Here is a 4,530-nt window from a genome sequence, read left to right as displayed (position 1 = left end):
AAACTGAGGCTGCATGCTACTCTCCTACTGACTAGTCAAGTGACATCATTGGCTACCACCTGTTACTCTCTGTAGGCCCTCGGCTACCACCTGCAGGACTGGCCAGATCAGAAGCATTATAACAGCCCTGAGCTACCTTATGGCCTCTTCCTCTCTTTTAATTTTTGGCTGTTTCTCCCTTTTTGAGATGCATATCCAAAAGTCAGACAGAAAGTCCTTATATATTTCTCTGTCTTGTAAACTCCTTGGCTTCTGGTTCTTAAGTTACTCCCAGGTCCCAATCCACTATCTGATTTGAGTTTAGAAAATTCCTTTCAATTCTCATAATTACAATGCAAATTTATGCAAATTTAACTTCTGAAGCCAGACCTCTTGGGACTGGTAGAGCTGGTAACCTTTTGCTTACATCCCTGCCAACGACAACTACTACTGTTACTACTATTACTACTACTACCACTGCCACTACCAACAACAACAATAATAATAATAATAATATGCACTTATTTGAAGCCTAAGTTTCGCAAAACACTTTGCATAAGTTATTCCATACGATTCTTTAGGCCACCGTCTGAAATAAGTGCTATTTTGATCCCGATTTTATTTAAGAACAAAATAAGTGACTTGCTTAAGCCCTACAGCAGACCTGTACAACTTGTAAACTTCTTGACTGCACATAAGTTAGACTAGAGACAGACTAAAGATGGTTGATTGCCGAGGGTCACGTGACAAACAGAAGCGAGTGCGCTGTGGCAACCCTACATTTTTCCTATGTTGTGCAGGCCTGCCCTAGAGTCACACAGCTAATAAATGTCTGAGACTAGATTGAAATTCAGGTGTTTTTTTTTCCCCTCAGATGGAACACTCTATCCTTTGTGCCACCTAGCTGCACAGGCTGTGTACAAAAATCCATTTTAATACGGACTCATTTGAGAGTGAAATCAGCAGAAGTGTGCGTGGGAGCGGACGTGGGGAGGAGCAGGGATTCATTTGGTTATTTTGAATATGACACTAATGAGAGCAAGGTACCACCCTGACTTTCCAGCCTTGTTCCATATGATTAGCCACCATATATTCTATACTACAGCCTATATTGTTTTGTTGTTTTTTTAAAAAATTATCTTAATACATGGCTTCTTCTGATAACATCCAGGAAAATACTTATTTTTCATTACTTTCCCATCTATCTTGATCATTCTTCAGAAATATTCTTAATATCTGATAACAAGTACTTCTCGGTAGGCCAAAAAGTTATATTTTCCCTGATGGTGGATGACCACTCCAGGATACCTTGTATCAAGTTCAACCCTCAATGGAAATTCAAAGTGTTTGAGGTCTTTCAAGTGAATCCTTGGAAATATTGTTAAAATGATGTACCTGTAGACCACTAGAGAACACACTGAAGGCCATGTCTAGTATAAAGTTGACTTTGTCTTCCGTATGAATGTAGATCAAGCCTTTGAAAATGACTTTGGTATGGAAACCCTAGGTGAATCTGCAGCTCAACTCTATTCATGGCTATACAATACAGGTCCTGATGACTTTACCTATGAGAGATAATCTGAATGAGCTGTGCCTATTCCTTTTGGCACTGGAGATTTCTATTACCAATCAGCCATCTTTGGTGGCACACCCCTCAAGGTTTGAACTTCACCCAGGAATGTTTCAAAGGAATTATCCATGACAAAGATATTGGCATTAATGCTGGGAGGCACTAGGAAAGCCACCTAAACAAATATTTCCTTTTCAACAAACCCACTAAAATCTTATCCGCTAAACACTACTAGCATTACAAGAAAAGACTGTCTATAAATATTGAACTTGTCAAACTTTCTTGGCAGTCTAAAGAGTACAATGAAAGTGTCAATAGAGTTCCTTGATTTTTTTTAATCTGTATTGTAAAATGTATTGGGCTAGATATTTCCTCAATATGCAGCTCTTAAAAATAATTTAAACTTTAATCCTCCCCCAAAATAAAATTGTTTTTGCTAACGTGTATTATTGGTTGTTTTTTTTTTAACTTTCTATAATTTTAGATCTTCTGACTTCAGTGATGGTATATAGTATATCTGTAACAGTGACCACTCTAGCTTTCACTGCCTGGTGGCCAGGTATGTTACATTTCACCCTTCCCCCAGGGTTCTCCAGTACCTTTAAGTGGGTTAAGGATATCTAGTGTCTGTCATTAGCTCAAGCCCCCACCAACTGAGTTTCTCCCAGGATCCTGTCTCCAAGGTTGTCATGGCTCAAGATCCTGGGTCCAGAGATTCTACTGCCTGTGCTTAGAACTGAAAAGGATAAATGAAACAGACCGGAACCTCAGAACCAATTTTGGGAGCCACAGGGCTGATACGGGTTGGAGTTAGGGAAATGGACCTTACCCAAACAGCCGGATTAGTTCATGGTCCTTATGCTCTGTGTGAACAGATTTTTACTGCCTGGATGACAGTAGGAAAAGAGAGACATTGTACCTCAGTCAGGTAGATTTAAAGACACAGATATTTCCAGCTATAAAGCCAACAGAAAGAGTCTGCTCCCATTCACATGTAGGGAAACTAACACAGGTCCCTGCCTTCTTCCACATGCATGCCTCCATCTTAAGTGATCTGGGCATGCTCAAAGTCTGGCTACATATCTTTTGTGGGTAAACGAGGAAATATTAATAAAAGAGATTAAAGGAAACTGAGCCATAAATAATTTTCTCAAATAAAGTACTCATGGTCGTATGGGGCCATTTGAGGACTGGGCTCATTTCTGATCAGAGAGTGTCAGTGTGACCCTTATGTGAAAGGTATGCAGAGCACCAAGAAACACCACTGCTCTGTGGTGGCCAGTTTTAAAAGAGCGCCACAGAGGAGTTCATTGCAATGACTATGCTATTAGGCTGGGTCAGGGGTGGGAAACTTGCGGCCTCAAGGCCACATGTAGCCCCAAGGCCACAAGATCACAAATTTGGAGATGGAATGAACCTCAGAGGCCATCTACTACCACTACCTGGTCTTCTATAGTTGAGGAACTGAGGCCCAGAGAGGTTAGATGATTTCTAAAGGTAACACAGCTTAAAAAAAAAAAAAGCAGACCTGGGACTTGAACTCAGGTCTTTTGAGTTTAAACCCAATTCTCTTTCTACTATGCTATTTCTTTCCATCTAGTAGTCTATGTTACTGAAGAGGAAATCTATAAATGGGTGACTAGGTGGTATAGTGGATAAAGTGCCCAGTTTGGAGTTAGAAAGACTTATTTTCTTGAGTTCAGATCTGGCCCCAGACACTTACTAGCTGTGTGTGGGCAAGTCACTTACCCCTATTTGCCTCAGTTTTTCTCATTTGCAAGATGAGTTGGGGAAGGAAATGGCAAACCACTCCAGCATCTTTGCCAAGAAAACCCCAAAGAGGATCATGAAGAGTCAGACATGACTGAAAAACGACCCAACAACAACAGATCTGTAAATATTAGTTCTGGTACTAGGGACAAATTTAGGTGGGGATGAAGAGCATGGAGTAGAGCTAAAAAAGGACCACTCTTGTGCACAGTCAGTCATCAAGTATTTATTAAGCACTTACTATGATAAGCTCTGGGAATACAAAGAAAGGCAAAACCAGTCCCATAGTTGAGGTAGATGGAGACAGAGGTCATGGGAGTTGAAGAAGTTAAGGAACTGGGAGGCCAGGGTGTTCGAAGGGATCTAGATTTCAGGTAGAGAAGAAGACTGTGAACCAGGTATCGAACTTACTGAGAAGGGAGAGTAACCTGGAGGTCCATAGAGGAACACAACAAGCATCTGGAAACAATGGAGTGGACTTTAAAGGAAAAGAGTTGCTTGCTAATTGATCGGGAAAGGTCTGAAAGTGGCCACAGGAAGAAAAGAGTCTGCCAACTTTTCCTCCTGGTTCTGTATGTCAGATGATGTGAGAGAAGGAGCAGGCTTGGAGAGGGTGTTAAGATATGTAGTGTCTTTGTGGATAAAGCTAGGTTTCCATGAGCACCAGAAGATGGGAGGAATATGAGAGGAAGAGATAAAACATGAAGGGAAATTTATCAAACTAACTGATTCCAGAAGCCACACTGGAAAGGGAAGGAAGAGGAAGATAGAGACTTAAATGGCCAGCAAATGGAAGGAACTTTTTTTTTAATGCTTGTTGAATGATTGACTGCTCAGAGAAAGCTCTTATCTCTATAAACATTTGCACTGAAAAACAATGTATAGACTAATTTTTTGATTGAGATCTCTTGTTTAAGGACACCTGGATCCCTCCTTTGGTATTTGCTTTCTACCCACAACCTGTCTGGGACTCAGTTTCCTCCTCTGTAATATAAAGGAGTTGGATTAGGTATGCTCTAATATTTCTTCCTGCTCTAAATCCTATAGTCCCATGATCCTATGAGAAAGGTATAGGGGAGAAGAGAGACACAGATTAGAAGGAGCGGAGCAAGAAACTTTAAGTCTCTCTCTCTCTCTGGACTTTTTCTACAGTCAGGCTTCTTAGTGTGTGTGTGTGTGTGTGTGTGTGTGTGTGTGTGTGTGTGTGTGTG

General features: G+C 40.9%; 1 pseudogene; it reads left to right on the top strand.

The window, feature by feature from the left end:
- Nucleotides 1-700: 700 nt before the first annotated feature.
- LOC114046982 lies at nt 701-1,877 on the top strand (annotated as a pseudogene).
- Nucleotides 1,878-4,530: the final 2,653 nt, after the last annotated feature.

The sequence above is a fragment of the Vombatus ursinus genome, unplaced genomic scaffold (genome assembly GCF_900497805.2).
Source record: "Vombatus ursinus unplaced genomic scaffold, bare-nosed wombat genome assembly UNPS02014786.1, whole genome shotgun sequence".
NCBI classification, from domain to species: domain Eukaryota; kingdom Metazoa; phylum Chordata; class Mammalia; order Diprotodontia; family Vombatidae; genus Vombatus; species Vombatus ursinus.
This window is presented reverse-complemented; position numbering and strand designations above follow the sequence as displayed.